This window comes from Podarcis tiliguerta, assembly GCF_965153285.1.
Source record: "Podarcis tiliguerta genome assembly, chromosome: 2".
NCBI classification, from domain to species: Eukaryota; Metazoa; Chordata; class Lepidosauria; order Squamata; family Lacertidae; genus Podarcis; species Podarcis tiliguerta.
The window spans coordinates 94,605,667-94,626,070 of NC_139535.1; the positions used below are offsets into that span (position 1 = coordinate 94,605,667).

Consider the following 20,404-nt stretch of genomic DNA (forward strand, 5'->3'; position numbering starts at 1 on the left):
CTCTCTCACTCTTCTTAATAAGTGTGATGGTCCTACCGGCTCATTTTCATTTTAAGGTTCGGGTACTGAACCCTTTTCTGATGCTGATAAGCGTCAAAGCTGAACAGCCTCCGTTTTCGTGGTCCATGCTCTGTGGAAATGGAGCATCTGCCTGGTTTGGGGTCTTGTTTCAGCAGATGAGCATCTGCAAGTGAATGGACCTGAAGACACTTGTAGGTCCCTCTTCTCTGAGAACACATGCCTGTTTTTCTGCTAACCAGGTGGCCTCCTGCAAATGGCAAAGATGCATTTAATTTGTCCTGCGTTTCTTCTTTCTGCTTTGTTGGGGAAAGTCTTGGAAGCGCTCACCTGTCCCTAGCCTTGCTTTTTTGGACGCCTTCAGGAACTGTCGCAGCTCACACACAGCAGCAGCTTTCCAGCCTACACAAATAATTTATTGAGTTTACCGGACAAATGAGATCACCGGACAAATGCAAACAATTAAATCAAAATGACTTGGGAGGGAGGACAACTTAAAGCCACAGGGCCCTTTGCTTTACCCATTGGATGACATGTTTCTGGCACAGTGCTAACAGGGGAGATTCCTTGAGAGAAAGGCCATACGGAACATGGGACTGCCCTGCTAGAAAAACCTCTGGACATTTCAGCAAAGGAATTATTGCCAGGCCACACAGTGCAGGGGTTCCTTGGTACCCCCTCATGCTACAGAAGTTTGTGAATAGTTGGGAATTCACCCTTCACTCCCCTCACCACTGACAAGTTATAATTTTTGTCCAGCCATAGCCCTCTCCCATACATAAACAATTTAGAACCTCAATAGAGAAAGTCCCAATGGCTGGCTGGTCACTTCTGTGGTTGTGAAAACATAACTAAATGATCAACAGTTTGCTACACCTTAATGAAATCTCAAGATCTGCTAGCTGAAGTGTTCTGCCTCATGTGACCCAATGGCAGGACCGGCCTTATGTGCAAGGCTGGCTCAAGAAAGTTTGTTGTCTGAGGCAAGGGACAAGATGCAGTCCTCAACCTCATCCCAAGTACGGACAACCAACTGGACTAGTAGCTGAATCTTTCAAACCTGGCAACGGGATAGTGTCCTCTACCATGCGTGAGCAGACAAGCTATGGGGCTTCAAGTGGTGCACATAGTTCTGTCCTCCCAACAGAACTGTTACTCCTCCAAGGAGCTCAGGAGGAATAACTAGGGAGATACCACTGCTCTCCCTGGTGTCTGAAGCCATTTTCTCACTCTACCTAATGGTAGGGCCGGGCCAGCCTACGTCTGGTTTTGGAGTGGGGGGTTTCCTTGACCATTACTTGCATTTGTATGAAGCCACAGTTACTCATGGGATTCATCCCCACAGACTTTAATGGGACTTCATGGGGAATGAGCTTTCTGTAAAGGAAATGGGACTCAGTGCTTTGGGGGCACAATCATTCTTGGCATGTTTTTGTCAGGAACCCGTCCTACACTCAAGTAGGACCCTGGCAGAGACACATGCCCGACTGGCATGTTCTCTTCCTCCTGGTCATTCGTTCGGGAGCTTCAAAAGCTTTCTTCAGCCCGAACATCACAGCGACCGATGCCAACAGACGTCGGCACACTTGGGGATCCGCAGAGTCTTCACAGCTTGTGTAACAGACCTCAACAACTCAGCATTTTGGCTAATCTACTTTATTTACATATAAACAGACATGGAGCACAGGAATTCTAACAGTTTTCTGGTTCATTCTGTGGAGCCTGAGCAAGAAAAACTCACCCGTGAACCGAGCCCTATGAAGGAGCAGCCTTTCCAGAAGCAGCGGTGGGCCACTGGTTTGTGGAAATGCACGCAATACGGTCACACTCAAAGTCTGATCACACACAATCCGAAACACAAGAGTGCGGGTATGATTTCTACACACATGGTCCAACATGGAAGGCCATCGCTGTTGGTTAACATTACTCACACCGTAGAAGCTTTCCATCTAAATATTACATAAAATAGCTGATGGATGTAGACAACTGATGGACAGATAAGCAGGGGAAGAGGAATGGAAGAACTGGATCAGCATTATTTCAACTTTGCTTTAGTAGTGAGCCTTCCTTGGGAAGTTAAAAAGGGTTTGGTTGTCTCTAAGAACATGTCTATCCAGCAGCTGCCTGTATAGCCACTAGCTAGGTGCTGCAGTGTAACACCAGGTGTGGGACATCTACCTGGAAAAGCCCCTCTCTCACCAAACCCAGGATGACAGCAGGAGGTTGGACATGCAGACTGCACATCCAGCTCTGGTCCCAGATTTATCCTTTCTTGGTATATGGACAGGTGAGAGGCCAGCATGGAACCAATGAGAACAAGAGGTCAGTTGCTGTTGTGATTGCCACTCAGAGAAGGGGTGTGATTTAGATTTCCTGCCCAAACAGCTTGAGTCAGATCTTCAGTGGTACCGGTGGACAGACTTATTTGTTTGCTTATTTACATCCGTTATATACTGCCCATCAGCTTTGTGTACAAAAATGAGATGAAATTCTTAAGTCAGGTTAATCAGTGTTTTAACACTGAGTGTTTTAAAAATAACATGTTTAAAAGCTGGGGGTTGTTTTTTTTAAAAAAAATGGTTTCATTTGGGCATCAGGAAGATTGGTGACCGGCAAACTTCTTTCAAGAAGGAGTTCCTTAAATTACAGAATCACTAACTCATAGAGCTGGAAGGGACCACAAGGGTCATCTAGTCCAACCCCCTGCAATGCAGGAATCTTTTTGCCCAACATGAGGCTCAAACACATGACCTGGAAGACCCTAAGTCTATAACAGAGTCTACAACATGTAACAGATGGTCCCTGCCAACTCTACAATTGTATGATTATTTGAAAACTGAAACAATCACATATTCCTCCACTGTCTAGCCCTGCCTTCAATTTAATTCCCTTCCTTTCCTTTCCTCTGTTGTTTCCTATGGGTTGAATTCCAAATTGTAAGCTCTGTGGGGCAGGTACCCATCCGTATACTCTGATGTATTAGCAGAAATGATGAGGATGATGATAGTGACACTTGGAGCAGTGGCGTAGCGTGGGGGGTGCAGGGGGGGCCGGCCGCACCGGGCGCAACATCTGGGGGTTAGGGTTAGGGGGCGCAAATTACTTGCCTTGCCCCGGGTGCTGACAACCCACGCTACGCCACTGACTTGGAGAAGAGTCTCCAGAGATGACATCAATGCAAATAAGATTTATTTTTATTTTTGTATGGTGTACAGAACCAGTATATGCACTGGTGCTACCAATGCACTACTTGGGAAAGGCAGTCTATTTATAAACATGCTTGTTTGCTTTATGTAGGCAAGAAAATAATTAAAAATCCTTCCTTCCTTGCTGCTACCCACTTGGGTAAGGTTGCCAGTTTTTTGGGGGGGGAGGGGGTAGATTGGTGGTTTTTTTTTTTTTTTAACTGGACCTAATCTCATGCCTTTAATAACTTTTTGGCATGCAGGTATTAAGCATGCAAAATTTGCCTCATCTCTTTATCCCTATGCCAGGAAAAGCCTGAGCTGTTTAATTTGGGCTTACACATGAGCAGAGCCAATTTTGTGTGTGTGAAAAAAGTTGCTTTAAACAAAAAGATTAGCAGATGTGACTGGCTGATAGTTGCCCTGGCTATTACAGGGCACAAGCTTGTGATCTCACCTTGTCTGAAGGTTCCTTGTCACTCAAGACTGTTCCATCACAACAGTTGTCTCAGTTTAAAAAGTGGAAGCAACAGGGGAGAGTGCAGTTTTGTGGTGCCAGACGAAACAACCATCTATAGTATTACCTTTGGGAAGATTTGTTTGCAGGTACGGTGGAAGTCATCCCTGAGTGGACTGGATAAAATGACCCAATGCATGAAAGACACAAAATCGCTTCGGATGGTGCTTTTAAGAAAGACCGACTTTATACATTTGAAATTAAAAAAAAAAAAGTTTAAGGGTATCACTGAAGTTTTTCATCAGGCACGGTCAGCGATAATTCTTAAAATTTATATGGTGCTTCAGAGTATTTCAAACACTTCATTATCTCGGGAACTCTTCCAAACAACTGTGCAAAGCAGGTCGGAATTAAAGTCTCCATGTTGCAGCTTCACTAGAGGAGTTTGCTGAACACTACCTAAAAACAACACATTTTATTATTGGGTCACACCTAATCAGTTAATAGCTGTGGTGAGATTTTATGAAAGGAATTCTAAGCTCCCATGTGAAAATTCACCACTACGTGACACCAGTCCTTAGACGACCTTAGAATTGTGTGTGTGTGTGTTTTAAAGTAGTGTGAAGTTCAGAAGAGAGTCCTCTGTTCCTCACTGGAAGGTCAGTATGAATCACTGGATAAAATGTGACATCTTCATTGCAAGATTTCTTTTAGCCATTCATTTATTGGAGAGATGGGGAAATTGTGGTCCTTTGTATCTTGTTGGATTATAACTCCCATCATCCTTAACTATTGCCCACGGTGCCTGGGACTGATGGGAATTGGAGCCTGTCAACAGTTGAGGGCTAAAGTTTCCCCATTCCTGTTCTGCTCAATAGATCAGACTTCCCTACCCTAGTGGCAAATGTTGCTGGACTCCAATTGCCACTACAGTGGTACCTCGGGTTACATAGACTTCAGGTTACATACGCTTCAGGTTACAGACTCCGCTAACCCAGAAATATTACCTCAGGTTAAGAACTTTGCTTCAGGATGAGAACAGAAATCGTGCAGTGGCGGCGCAGTGGCAGCGGGAGGCCCCATTAGCTAAAGTGGTGCTTCAGGTTAAGAACAGTTTCAGGTTAAGAACGGACCTCTGGAACAAATTAAGTACTTAACCCGAGATACCACTGTATCCCAGACCTCTGGGCCTGCTGGCTGGGGGGGGGGGTTCTTGAGAGAAGCTGAGTTCCAACAACAACTGAAGGCCCCCATATTTATTGACTGGCCTAAACTATGAATGTGATCCACATTTTTGGTCCCATGGATTTGAATGAGAAAGTTAAGAATGTATTGGATATGATTAATTCAATCTGCATTTTGTGCTCTGTATTGTATTTTGTGATTTGTTGTACACAGGGATGGGCCTGCCCATGTGGCAAGGTGAGATGATCGCATCAGGCGACAGGATCCACAGGAGCAATAAATCTTTATTCTCCCTGGATGAGACAGTATTCCCATCTGTAAAATGGGAATACTTTTTAAAAGAGGATGTGACACAGAGAGAGATTGGGGGGGATTAGTAATGAAAGCATCAAACAGGACGTCAGACATGTTTGTTCTGGGTCCTGGTATATATATTTAAATATATATTGCCCAACAAATGAAAAAGCACATTTAAAATTAGTTATAGGACAATCCAAAGAACTGAATTAACACATGTCCTAGATGGAGCTAGGAATGGAAACTGCATCTGCCACTGTGGTTAAAGATCGCTGCTTCTAAAATGGGATCTTCTCTCGCCTGCTAGAAATATCACCCGGCTGCCTCATGCCATTATTCTAAGTGCCACTTCTGAATTCTAATCTTACATAAAAACCCAATATGAAATGCGCAGTGTCATTATTTAACACTTTAAAATCAGTAGTTATGCAATCACCTTAAAAAACTAAGAGCTGATGATCATCTTCTGAGCCCCTCTGTGAAATCAGCAGCCTAGTTAAGAGTGTTCCCATTTCACAGAAGTGAGGGGGACAAGTCTTGTCATCACTCCTGGGCCTCAGGTAGGGGCACTAAGATGCAGTGGTAGCTCAGACTATTACTTGTTCATCCCTCACTGCGAGAAGTGAGGTTACAGGGAACCATGCAGAGGGCCTTCTCGGTAGTGGCACCTGCCCTGTGGAACGCCCTCCCATCAGATGTCAAGGAAATAAACAACTATCCGACTTTTAGATGACACCTGAAGGCAGCCCTGTTTAGGGAAGTTTTTAATGTTTGATGTTTTATTGTGTTTTTAATATTCTGTTGGAAGCTGCCCAGATTGGCTGGGGAAACCCAGCCAGATGGGCGGGGTAGAAATAATAATTTATTATTATATTATTTTTATAAAGTGTGTATCAGCTGCAGGTCATTACCAGTGTAAGGTGTGCAAAGCGAGGCGAAGGGCTTTTACACACTATAATTGCACTAGCCGGCTGCTTGTTCCAATTTAATCTATGGAGGGTTGATTCACAGAATAATATAATCACAGAATTGTACAGTTGGAAGTGACCCCAAGGGTCATCTAGTCCAACCCCCTGCAATGCAGGAATCTCTGCTAAAGCATCCATGACAGATGGTCATCCAACCTCTGCTTTAAAACCTCCAAGGAAGGAGAGTCCTCCCAGAGGAGACCGTTGCACAGCTGAACAGCTCTTTCTGTCAAAAGTTCTTCCTGTAGTCAGAATCTTCTTTCTTGCAGCTTGAATCCATTGGTTTGAGTCCTACCCTCCAGAGCAGGAGACAACAAGATTGCTCTATCTTCCATGTGACAGCCCTTTAGATATTTGAAGGTGGCTTTCCTATCTCCTCTCAGTCTCCTCTTTCCCAGGCTAAACAGATCCTTCAACCATTCCTCATAAGGCTTGGCTTCTAGACCATGGGTATGCAAACTAAGGCCCAGGGCCGGATCTGGCCCAATCGCCTTCTAAATCCGGCCTGCGGATGGGCTGGGAATCAGTGTGTTTTCACATGAGTAGAATGTGTCCTTTTATTTAAAATGCATCTCTGGGTTATTTGTGGGGCCTGCCTGGTGTTTTTACAAGGGTAGAATGTGTGCTTTTATTTAAAATGCATCTCTGGGTTATTTGTGGGGCATAGGAATTTGTTCATTTTCTTTTCTTTTCAAAATATAGTCTGGCCCACCACATGGTCTGAGGGACGGTGGACCGGCCCCTTGCTGAAAAAAGTTGCTGACCCCTGTTCTAGACCCTTGATCATCCTAGTTGCCTTCCTCTGCACATGTTCCAGCTTGCCCCCCCCCCATATTGTAAATGGAGGTGTGAGGAGAGACTGAGGCTGAGACAGCGCAGCTTACCTAAGACGGCCTATGAGTTCTTGGCAAAAGTGAGATTTGAACAAAGGACTTAGAATCACAGAACTGTAGAGCTGGAAGAGACCATGAGTCCAAAAACCCCAGCAATGCAGAAATCCTTTGCCCTGAGACGTAGAGTCTCATGCTCTGTCGACTGAGCTATACCCAGTGACGACATCTTGAGATGTAACATAGGCTGCATACACATTCTATATTTAAATTGCAATTAAAGCACATGGCTCTCCCCCAAAAAAGAATCCTGGGAACTTTAGTTAAGGGTGCTGGGAACTGTAGCGCTGGTGAAGGGTAAATACTGTTCCCAGGATTCTTTCGGGGAAGCCACATGCTTTAAGAGACTATCTCTTCCGTCACTATGCTACCCCCAGCTTGCCACTGAAGCCTCCCTTAATGTTTTTTTAAACTGCGCACTCAACACGGTTAAAGAGGCAAGCTTGCACAGCTTTCAACAATATCCGCTAAACCCTTTAAAAATAAAATAAAAGCAAAGAAGTCTCAAAATGGTGGAGCGCTTGTGGCATGGGAGAGACAGAGAGGAGGGAAAACCTTGATGCTGTTCATTTTTATTTTTTTTTAAAGGCTAGATGACAGCTCTTGCGTCTGAGTGAGAAACGGCTCACCCTATTAAAGAAGCGAAACGCAAAATGGTTGGGGCAGGCCCAGAGGGGGAAATGTTGTGGTATCATCCATCGCTTATGAAATGGCTGTAGCTCCTCTGCCTTGCATGCAAAAGGTCCCAGGTTCACACTGCTGCATTGCCAGGTGGGGCTGGGAACAATTCCCTGTTTGGAACCCTGGAGAGCTGTTGTCAGTGAGTGGACACAGATGGACAAATGGATCTGACCTAGTAGGAAGCAGATTCCTAGGTTTCTGGATGATGTCACAAGCACAATGTCAGGGAGACCTTTGGTCCTCCATTCCTCCCTACAGGCTGTCAGAATAGCAAGTGATGTGCTAGCCATATGTATGTGAGAGAGGAGATTCTTCTAAGGATCAAAATCTTTTGAGCCCTGAGAAGACGAGACATCACTGCAATTGAATTGCTACCTCAGGGTTACACACCAGCCAGATCTCTTGCTAGGTTTACTACCCGGTACTAGCACAGGATGGCGCTGTGGGTAAAACCTCAGCGCCTAGGACTTGCCGATCGCATGGTCGGTGGTTCGAATCCCCGCGGCGGGATGAGCTCCCGTCGTTCGGTCCCAGCTCCTGCCCACCTAGCAGTTCGAAAGCACCCTTAAGTGCAAGTAGATAAATAGGTACCACTTTCTAGCGGGAAGGTAAATGGCGTTTCCGTGTGCTGCTCTGGTGCCGATTCGCCAGAGCAGCTTCGTCACGCTGGCCACGTGACCCGGAAGTGTCTGCGGACAGCGCTGGCTCCTGGCCTATAGAGTGAGATGAGCGCACAACCCTAGAGTCTGTCAAGACTGGCCCGTACGGGCAGGGGTACCTTTACCTTCACCTTTACTAGCACAGGAACACTTCCGTGTTTCTGGCAGAGAAACTCTCCAATAGAAGGCGATAGCATGCCTTCTGTTAGAGAGGGTGTATGATGTTCAGTTGGGTCTGGAAAGAGAGAGGCTTGGGGTCCGTATCTCCATGGGGCCCTGCCGTGGGCCTGAATATGCAAGCTGGAGTCGACCCAAATAATAAAAAGCAGTCTGAACAGAGTCTTTTACCTAAAGGAGAAACAGGTGGTGAGAAATTAGGGTGGGGCCATATGTTAGAAGAGTAGGATTGTGTATAGCACCCCGGTGGCATGCAGTGTGTTTTTGGGTGCACTGCCTTCTGCAGTAGCCTCTGCACTGGTCATGGGGAGAGGCAGTCAAGTCTTGCCCTCCCCACATCAGTGTCCCTCCCCTCCCCAAAGCTTTGCTTTCCTACATAAGAGTGAATGGCACCCTTTCTTGTAGGAGGATGTTAGAGTATGTGGGATGGAGGCTAAACTTTTCCCTTCCCCGTGTGACTTACTGAGAAGCAGGTCTGCTTCTGTCTTGTTTCTTGGTCACACCACGGTGCGACAGATTGTTTGGGGAGGGCCACAGAATGTTTGGAGCAGCAGCTGTGTACATGCCATGCATTTAAAGCGCATTTTCAAGCACCCCCCTCCCCCAAAAGAATTCTGGGAACTGTAGGATTCTGTAGGATTCTTGGGGTGGGTCCTTTACAAAGTGTACACAGTCATAATTTAGGATTCCTATATTTCAAAAAGTGAAATTCTGGAAACAAAAGTTGTTGATCGCCCCAATGCTATTGAGGTTTTTGGGACGCGGGTGGCGCTGTGGTCTAAACCACAGAGCCTAGGGCTTGCCGATCAGAAGGTCGGCGGTTTGAAGCCCAGCGACGGGATGAGCTCCAGTTGCTCAGTTCCTGCTCCTGCCAACCTAGCAGTTTGAAAGCATGTCAAAGTGCAAGGAGATAAATAGCTACCGCTCTGGCGGGAAGGTAAACGGCGTTTCCGTGCGCTGCTCTGGTTTGCCTGAAGCGGCTTCGTCATGCTGGCCACATGACCTGGAAGCTGTATGCCGGCTCCCTCGGCCAGTAAAGCGAGATGAGCACCGCAACCCCAGAGTCATCCACGACTGGACCTAATGGTCAGGGGTCCCTTTACCTTTACCTGTTGAGGTTTTTGAGCTATTTTTGGGGGACACTCACCAAAAAACAACAACACTTATGGCATGGGTTGTCATACACCCGGGTTTCCCCAGCCATTTTTATCGATTTTTGGAAATTCTGCCCAGACATTTTTTCTGACAGACGAATCCCGTATATGTCCGGACATATGGCGGCTCCATATAATTTCATATACTGTATAGATATGAGTGTATATACCCGCACAAACTACCATGGTTCCTATAGGTTACTCACACTCTTCATGGTGATGAAGGAGGAGGAAGAGATAGAGCAAGCAGGAGTACAGTGGTACCTCGGGTTACAGACACTTCAGGTTACAGACGCTTCAGGTTACAGACTCCGCTAACCCAGAAATAGTACCCTGGGTTAAGAACTTTGCTTCAGGATGAGGACAGAAATTGTGCGGCGGCAGTGGGAGGCCTCATTAGCTAAAGTGGTACCTCAGGTTAAGAACAGTTTCAGGTTAAGAACGGAGCTCCAGAGCGAATTAAGTTCTTAACCTGAGGTACCACTGTATACATTTTCTCCTTTTCTCCTCCATCTGCATCTCCCACCCATGGTTCTGATATAATAAGATCTATGCATGGAAACAAGGAGAGAGCATGGCTCATTGGTAGATCATCTACCACATCCAATCCCTGGCATCTCCAGTTTAAAAAAGACCAGATAGGAAGGGATACAAAATCACCTGTACCCAAGACCACAGAAGTGATGATAACAGGCTAGATCGAGAAACAGGTCTTAACCTGGTGTGTCAGCTTTCTATGTTGGTTCTCACGTGGTGGATCACAAACTGTAGGCCTAAATCATACACACACACCAGGAGTGTGGACACTGTATCTCTGCCCATCCTTGCTTGTGTGAATTTAAGAAATTTATAAGCTGCTTCTCAACATTATGTCTCACAAGTGGAGAGCAGCAATTAAAAATGAAAGGCAACCTAATACCACAAGCCAGGGGTCCTCTTTCCGATTTCGGTGGGGAGAGAGGAAGTTCCTCAGCCAAGTTTAAAGTCTTCCTCTTCCGCAATTAGATGCAAATCCCCATCTGTATTGTCGTGCTCGCCATGCCCCCCCCCCCCAAGTGGCTGGATGTCTCTTCCGATGCACATCCAGGCCTGGAGGCATCAAATGTCCTGCATGACTAGTTCCTGGCTAGGGCTAGATCAGGGTGTGCGTATTTTACCCCAGTGTTTGTTGTGGTTACATTTTTATATATAGCAGTGCTATATCAACACATGTCAAACAATTACCTTAAAAAAAAAGCAGCAACGTGATTTACGCCTTTGGCATTCATACCTATCCCCATTTTTAATTGTGCGTAAGAATAGTCGGTGTGTAGAATGAGTAAGCTAGCCAGAAGCAGAGGTGGTCCGGAGGAACAAGCAGCTGTGGTCTGAAACACTGGCTGTGCATTTGGAGGTTGCGGGGAACGGACAGCTACTCTGGGACCTCCGCTCCTTACCTGAAGGGTGTCCCATAAAGAAAACAATGGGCAACAAGTTAAACCCCCCAAATTAGCCTTACTTAGGTTGCTTCTAAAGTGATGTCAGGCAGCAGTGGATCCAAACCCCACGACCAGTTGCCAGGAATGGATAAGACCGGGAAAAGTTCTTACCAAGTGCTTTTTATTCAATATTCACAGAGAGAGGCTTGGAAATGCTGCCTCTTGCAATAATGGCATTGCCCAGAGTAAATCTCCCCTCTCCTTCTCTCCCACTTCCTTATTTGTCATCCCTTCTACGGGTGGCACTGAGGGCCGTTTGCTTCTGAGCCTTTTGCTCTCCTACTTTTAAGGCTCGCCAGGTTCTGGGAGATGGTGAGTCTAGATAATAGTTTCTAGCGATAACATGTCAGCCAGCTGCTCCAGCTCTGCCTCCTCCTCCTCTCCTATTATTTCCCAACTTTTCACCTCATCTTCCTCTGAGCTGTTGTAATTCTGAACTGTCTACTTCTTCTCTTCCTGCCAACCTAGCAGTTCGAAAGCACGTCAAAGTGCAAGGAGATAAATAGGTACCGCTCCGGCAGGAAGGTAAATGGCGTTTCCGTGTGCTGCTCTGGTTCGCCAGTAGCGGCTTAGTCATGCTGGCCACAAGACCCGGAAGCTGTACTCTGGCTCCCTCGGCCAGTAAAGCGAGATGAGCGCCGCAACCCCAGAGTTGGTTACGACTGGACCTAATGGTCAGGGGTCCCTTTACCTTTACATCTTCTCTGGAAGGGTAAGGCTGGGCAGGCGGTCTCCACCATTCCTCCTCTGCCCAGTCCCTGACAAGTGAATACCAGAACTTTAGATTTGCCCAATGAATGGGGAAGATGGGGCTGTTGCCCTGATATGGGGCTGCCTTCGGAGACAGTTTGGAACCTTCAGCTGCTGCAGAATTTGGCGGCCATGTTGCTCACCGGGGCAAGATGGTTTGGGCATATAACACCAACCCTGGCCTGACTGCACTGGCTGCCAATCAGTTTCTGGTATCAATTCAAAGTGCTGGTTTTTACCTATAAAGCCTTAAATGGCTCAGGACCATACAGTGGTGCTTCGGGTTACAAACACCTCAGGTTACAAACACTTCAGGTTACAGACTCCGCTAACCTGGAAGTAGTACCTCAGGTTAAGAAGTTTACCTCAGGATGAGAACAGAAATCGCATGGCAGCGGGAGACCCCATTAGCTAAAGTGGTGCTTCAGGTTAAGAACAGTTTCAGCTTAAGAACGGACCTCCGGAACGAATTAAGTACGTAACCAGAGGTACCACTGTACTGTAAACCACCCTGTGATCCTCAGATGAAGGGTGGTATGCAAATTTAATAAATAAAGTAAATCCACTTTTTAAAAAATGCACTTTTGCAGATAGGAAAATGAGAGGGAAATGCACTGAAAAGTGAGGAGCGACCAAATGATTAACAGGAAGATGTATAACCACTGAACAGACAAATCAGATGAATGCTCATCTCTGCATGCAGGTCAGAATAAACACTCAATAAAGACCGAGGATAGTCTAACCTCTGCAACTTTGTGTGAACAAATCAGGAAGAATGTGAAATAGACAAGTTTTCATATATTCTGTCAGGCTTCAGGAGAACATCACATAATGAATTTTGAATTGGTTTGAAGCAGAGTTTGTTTTATTCTCTTTTGCTTTTCCAATCTGGCTGTTACTTTTCTTCTCTTTTAAAGACCAACCTCAGCGCTGGGCAATGGGCAGTTTTCATCTGGAATACATTTTGATGGCTTAACATACTCACGTAAGTAACAATTTAGGGTTTTGTTTTGCTTTTCCAATAGACAGCTGCCTCAAAGCCCTATCACACAAGGACCTACCCTTCTACGCAAATTTGCCGAAAAATAAACCCCTTTCTAAAGGGGCAGGACGTTTCTGTCTTTTTTCTCTTGTGGCAGACATGGCTGCACTTCTGGAATGTTTTCACAAGGTCCCCATTTTGGAAAATAAGACAAAATTAATTGTTGTTTTTTTAAAAGAGGCAAATAGCAACATAAGCATCAGAGTCTGGAGATTAGTTTCGGTCTTGGGGAAGGAGTTTTAAGTCCTGTGTTGTTGTTTTTTAACTCCCCTCTCCCCCAAGCTGCAATCAGAAGTTGGTTAAAAATTAAACAAGCCAAGCAGCCAACCTTGCTGAGGCTGGTATTCTGTGCAGAGAAGAGATAACAGGGCCCTGTAGTTACCATTTCAGCAGCTCAGAGAAGGGCCTCTTTGTTTTGATGTTAAACATTACAGGACTTACCCCCCTTCTGGGTGAATCTCTGCAGAGAGACAAAGTCTCCGGCTTCCCTTCATGTTGACATTTCCGTGCACAGAGGGCAGAAGGCTGTCATGTCACTCCTTCCAGGGAAAAGTAAGGGAGGATTCTTCTTTCCCTCCCTAAAAGGGTTAATCACCTCCCCCCATTCCTTAAAAAACAAACAAACCAGGATCCAAGCTCTTTTGGAAACCCTGAGGAGCAGTGGTACTAATGCTAGAAAGCATTTAAACAAATCAAGGTTTTATTTTTAAAAACACAAAATTGTTCCAGAGTTGCAGGGCAGTTGCATTCCCAGATTGTGGGGAATGTAGTGTACCCCTCGCCATGAAACTGCCTCAAGTTTCATGCTTCATGAAATCCACAAAACTGAAAGGGGGTCAGCAACACTAAGAAGCAAGTCTTCCACATGCTGTAGAACTGCAGGTGTAGGTCATGCATGGTTCTTCAAGTAGGAGACTGGCTTTCCTGGGAAGCAGCATTATATCATCAGGGTGCTGCAAGCTTCTGTCTGATCCCGCCAGTTAGGTGTCAGGAGAGAGAGAGAGAGAGAGAGAGAGAGAACCCAATAGGTTATCCCCAGCCTCAGCGCTATCAGCAAAATATAGGAAGTAGGAGACACTGTGGCCCACTTTACAGAGCATGGTCCTCTGTTAGAAGGCATCCTCTGTTTCAGGGGTTGGAAGCCTGTTGTGGGGGAGGAAGGAAAAGGAGATTGTTAGTCGCTTTGAGACTCCTTAAAGGTAAAGGGTAAAGGGACCCCTGACCATTAGGTCGGGTTGTGGCCGACTCTGGGGTTGCGGCGCTCATCTCGCTTTATTGGCCGAGGGAGCCAGCGCACAGCTTCCGGGTCATGTGGCTAGCATGACTAAGCCACTTCTGGCGAACCAGAGCAGCACATGGAAACTCCGTTTACCTCCCCCCCCCCCCCCGAGCGGTCCCTATTTATCTACTTGCACTTTGATGTGCTTTCGAACTGCTAGGTTGGCAGGAGCTGGGACCAAGCAATGGGAGCTCATCCCGTCGTGGGGATTCGAACCACCGACCTTCTGATTGGCAAGTCTAGGCTCTGTGGTTTAACCCACAGTGGCTCCTTAGGGTAGTGATAAAGCAGGATATCAAATCCAAACTCCTCCTCTTCCTCCTCCTCCTCCTCTTCCTCCTCCTTCTCCTCTTCTTCTTCTTCTTGACATTTGTTGGACTATGATTCCCATCACCTCTGCTCATTGAGCAGGCTGGCTGGGGCTGATGGGAGCTGAAGTCCAACAAACATCCGGTGGGCCACAGGTTCCCCATCCCTGCCCCATTTGGCTCAATTCTGGTTTAAAGTGAATGGACCCTAAGAAGGGAGAGCAGCAAAGACCTTAAAAAGTGGCCTATCAATAGATAGCACACAGACTGTGAAAGCACACAGGTTTCCCCGCTGTGGTGATGTAATAATAAAAGATCAGGCTTACTAGCTGCTTTGCTTCTCAATATTCTTTAGTTGGCCTCTGCTATTTTCTCCTACCAACAGGGAACCCACATAAGGACTCTGTATGGGCTCTTGGATACCCCATAAGGGGAAAAGGGCAGACTTTGTTTACAACAGTGAGACTTATTGTGTCTCTCTTTAAACTCTAATAGCGATCATTTCTAAATTTGCATCTATCCGCACAAATTGACCACTGCAGATTTTATGCAAAACAAAATGTATGCCATCCTTTTTCGTGGTCCATTTGATTCTTTTCGGTGATGCGTTGCGTGGCCAATGTAATAGGAAGCTCATTTCATGGCAAGCCTAGTTCAGATTCCCTGGGTGTGTACACATATGAGAGACAAGAGAGGCTGAGGCAGACGTAGAGACGAAGACGGGATCGTTTTCCGCAGGAAGCAGTAAAGAGTGATCCCATAATTCACGGGCGCTACCATTTGATGGTCAGCACCCAGAAAATGTGGCCAAAGGAATGATTTCCATTTGCTTCATTGGACAAGCTATATCTGAAGGGCATCTTGTACAACGTCGCATGTAATGCATTGCGCTGAATGTAATCTATCTAATGTATTATGTTGAATGTATTGGACATAATGTACCAGGCACGAAGCTGAACACGGTCGGTTCGTGATGGAATGGGCACAACTGTACATTGTGGGGGCATAACACACTCCTTGTGTTTTGTTATGGGTATTAGACCTGTCATGTTTGGAGCCTGATTTAATAAATGTGTAAGTGGGAGATGCAGCCTCTGTGTGAAGCAGCGGTTGTCCGGGAGCAGAAACTGGTGCAAATTTATCTGGCTTTGATGCTAGGTTGGCCCCGCTGGCTACCTCCACATGTTTGGTATTTCAGGATAACTGGAGGCAATTAGCCTTATTTACCAACATGCAGCAGGGAAAGGAGGCCGGCCTGCTTTGACACCATGGGCCGGCTTCTCCTGGAATGAGTGGAATGCAGGGCAGGAGAGAGAGAGGGAGAGAGAGAGAGAGAGTTCACACTGCTGTCCCAGGCTGAGTGGCTAATACAAACTTCAGCCAACAAAGGTAAAGGTAAAGGGACCCCTGACCATTAGGTCCAGTTGTGACCGACTCTGGGGTTGCGGCACTCATCTCGCTTTATTGGCCGAGGGAGCCGGCGTACAGCTTCCAGGTCATGTGGCCAGCATGACTAAGCCGCTTCTGGTGAGCCAGAGCAGCGCACGGAAACGGCGTTTACCTCCCCGCCGGAGTGGTACCTATTTATCTACTTGCACTTTGAGGTGCTTTCGAACTGCTAGGTTGGCAGGAGCAGGGACCGAGCAACGGGAGCTCACCCTGCCGCAGGGATTCAAACCGCCGACCTTCTGATCGGCAAGTCCTAGGCTCTGTGGTTTAACCCACAGCTCCACCCGCGCCAACAAAAGGCTGGCCGAAAAGGCACTTGAGGCTTCCAAGCAACTGCACCACCCATGCCGGCCATAGAAGAAGATAGGGCTGGCAGTAAAAGCCCAAATGTGAGTTCAATGTGAGTAACTTAGGAGTTGCATAGGTGTTTACAGCAGGGTTTCCCAAACCTGGGTTTCCAGCTATTATTGGACTACAACTCTCATCTTCCCCAGATAGCAGGACCAGTGGTCAGGGATGATGGGAATTGTAGTCCAAAAACCAAGTTTGGGTTGCAGCGGTTCTCAACTTGTGGGTCCCCAGATGTTGTTGGACTACAACTCCCATCATCACTGAGCTCAGGCCTTGCTAGCTAGGGGTTAGCAAGACAGTTTGCCAAATGGGAACAGAGCCTGTTAAAAAAATCAACTATTCCTGCCTTAACTGTCCTAAAGTTCCATCTAATTCCATCTAATTCCACCCCTCCCAAGGGTGTCAGTTCCTTAAGATGAAGTCTATATGCTGTTAGTCTTGAGCATATATTTGGCCCTTTTCAGTGGGTGCAGGTATTATAAAAGTCCTCCTGGTTCTTTGTTTTTCTCCTCAGACTTTTTATTCCTGCGCTGTTTAACCACCTTTTTTTTTTTATTTAACATACATAGATGGGATAAATAGAGCCCCTTCTCTCCCATTTTCCTAATAGTGACCATAAATTTATTTACATTTCTAATATGCCAGATACGTGACCAATGACACATTGCATCTTTCTAGTGTGCGCTGAAGATATGAATTGAACTTTAGTCTCTGAGCAATTAAGGCCTCCTGAAACTGCACTTCATTAATGGTTGTTATGCAATAAAAACTATAAAACTGCCCTTATTTGCGATATAAAAATGCAATTTGTTTTAATTTATGTTGGAAAATCCTCATTGAGTTTCTTCATTGGGCCCTGCCAGGCATCTGTCTGACGCCAGGAGAGTTCTGCGTTCAACGAAAAGGAGAAAAATGGCAGGAGACGTGTGCAGGAGCCCAATTGCTCCGCTGACGACTATTCCTTAGCGTGTTTGCGGAGCACAAAGAGTTACTGAATTCAAAAAGAGAAGCACACACAGAGTGCGTCCATTCTACCTTTGCTATAACTCAGATGGCAGAACAAGCAACACTTGAGAAACAGCCGAGACCCACGTGGAAGTCTTGAGACTGTGGGCCCCAACTCAAACAATTGTGCTATCAAGAAATTTTGGCTAGGATGGAGTGGTTAGAGAACGCAGTTAGGCTGACTCAGGCTAGCCCAGATAAAATGCTGGTGTCTTTTTCCTTCACATGCCCCGATGATACGATTTTGTTTAGATTTTCCACAGAAGCCACTAGATTGTGCTAGGGCATCGCAGGCTAGAGCAGCAATCAGAATATGGGACAGTCTGGAGGTTCTGCAAGAGAAATCCATTCCGGAAGTCCGTTCAACTTCCAAAACGTTCGAAAACCAAAGCATGGCCTCTGATTGGCTGCAGGAAGCTCCTGCAGCAAATCGGAAGTCGCGGAAGCCACATTGGACGCTCAGCTTCCAAAAATAGTTCACAAACTGGAACAGTCACTTCCGGGTTTGCAACGTTTGGGAGCCAAAACGTTTGGGAACTAAGCTGTTCAACTTCCAAGTATTTTCTATAAAGTATTTTCGTGGAGTCCTGCAGTTCTACGCTCAGATCTGGAAGGAAAATTTGCACCAGCAAACCTGAAATTCTGCTCCAAGGAAAGAACAGTCATAAAAAAATAGCACAATTCTGCATTGATTTCAGAATGAAAGAACTGCCTTGCCAAATCAGAGCAGCTGTGTCAGAAAAAGTGTTCAAAGCAGAGCATGAGGAGTACAGGCACCCCTCGCTGTTTGCTCCCAGTTTTTGGCAATAAGTTATGCTGAGTCTGATTGTGAACATTCCTGCTTCTAGCTATTGTAGTTGATGGCTTATCTACCAACTCTGTTAATGCAGGGGTTGCCAACCTGGTGCCCTCAGGTGCCATAAAGGCTGCCTTTGGTGACCCCAGGATGAACGATAATTCCCAGTTTCCCAGCTTTCATTTCTAACAAAACAAAATGCTGTTTCTAGCATTCTTAGAACCTGAAATGCGAAGCAAAAATGTACAGATACAATTCTTCTCATTTTGTTGTGAGAAATTAGCCTACCCAGTGTTTTCAGTGTTTTACTTTGGCCCCACCACCAAGATAAAAATGCCCTCCTGGAAAAATCCTTCCCCCTTGGAAAAAATCCTGTGGATATTGTTGTTTGTGATAGAGGAAGGGATGTACATGTAGTCAGAGACAGAGACTGAGACAGAGGGGAGATATACTGTATGTATGTGTGTATGTATGTACAGTGGTACCTTGGGTTAAGAACTTAATTCGTTCTGGAGGTCCGTTCTTAACCTGAATCTGTTCTTAACCTAAAGCACCACTTTAGCTAATGGGGCCTCCCGCTGCCGCCGCGCCACCAGAGCACGATTTCTGTTCTCATCCTGAAGCAAAGTTCTTAACCCGAGGTAATATTTCTGGGTTAGTGGAGTCTGTAACCTGAAGCGTCTGTAACCTGAGGTACCACTGTAATAAGATTTATTAATAAAACCGTTAAATATTTAAGGCTGCAATCCTATACACCTACTGGGAATAAGTACCATTGAATTCCACGGGACTTCTGAGCAGACATGTCTAGGTTTGCACTATAACTGCAATTTCTTTTCCTCCAAAATGTAAGACGTTTGCTCAGTCATCAGTACTTGCCCCTGCCTGAGCAACAGACATATGGAAGCTCTCTCCGCCCCAGGTAGTTTTGCTGGGCATCTCTTTAGCCTCCTGAGGGGATAAGGCATGTCTGCCTCTAGAGCCAATACGAAAGGAAAACATGATGATATTAATTATGTAAAGACTCAGCAGTGAAAAAACAAAACGAACTGAATTGTGGTTTGCGATGCTAAATGCAAGCAGCAGCGAGATGGAGAATGTCCTTTCTTTAACAAATGCATGTTAGCAAGGAAATTGACAGCATGTTACATCCCTAACTCCAACACAGGTTGGATGATTGGCAGGGGGGGGAGAGGGCACCCTTCATAGAAATTCCAACTTTCTGACCAAGAGACCCATATATTAGGCAGGTGGATTTGGAGATTTGCTTCCGGCGTTGAGCCGAAGAAACAATACAAGGATTTTGTACCACCCAGCCCACTGCCCAATGATCTCCTCTGCCTGAGCTGGTGGAGGTGAGCTCAGAGGTGGTTTTGGAGAATATTCACACCACGGCTGCTTTATCTGGCTCAGCTCAGGACTTCATGGCCGCCATGACAACCTTAGAGCTATCTCAGTACATCATTGGCAAGCTTCACTCTCGGCTCAGTTTTTGCAGCAGAATGGACTGGAAACAATCAGTTGATAGACTTAAGATCCCCATTGCCACGGATGGTTGATTCCGTGGTGAGGATTGGTTTGGCAGTGGTAGTTCCCCCCCTGCAGGTGTAGGGGACCAATTCAGATGGCCCGTCCCCAGAGATGTATGGAATCAAGGATTCCTGAATGCTATGGAAGAGTTTCTGACTGTCATGGCAGATGGTCTCGCTATGGAACTGTGAGATGGGAAGATCCTTGGACTCCATCATTCCTGAGTACAGTGGTACCTCTGGTTAAGAACTTAATTCATTCTGGAGGTCCGTTCTTAACCTGAAACTGTTCTCAACCTGAGGTACCACTTTAGCTAATGGGGCCTCCTGCTGCCAGCACGCGATTTCTGTTCTCATCCTGAAGCAGTTCTTAACCTGAGGTACTATTTCTGGGTTAGCGGAGTCTGTAACCTGAAGCGTCTGTAACCTAAAGTGTCTGTAACCCGAGGTACCACAGTACTCTCTTGGGCACTGTACAGCTTGTGCATCTCCCTACTTTTCCAGGGAATGGCAAGCAGTGAAACAGACCAGAGGACGGACGTATATTTCATAGCATATTTGACAGAGCACAGGTTTGAGTGTATAATCGTGGCTGCCCTGGGCCGGCAAAGGGGGTGAAAAAAAGCACACTTCCGCAGCTCTGTTGCATTTCTGGATAGCCATACAGAAAAGCTGATTAGGGTGCCGGATAGACCAAACCCGAAAGGGGGCCATTTGGACCTTCAGCAGCCTGCTGTGACAACTTT

The 20,404-nt window shown here is 46.2% G+C and overlaps 1 long non-coding RNA gene across 1 annotated transcript in view; it reads right to left on the bottom strand.

The window, feature by feature from the left end:
• Positions 1 to 20,404, bottom strand: part of LOC310671736 — a 112,767-nt gene that overhangs the window by 6,997 nt on the left and 85,366 nt on the right. The gene's annotated exons all lie outside the window — the stretch shown is intronic.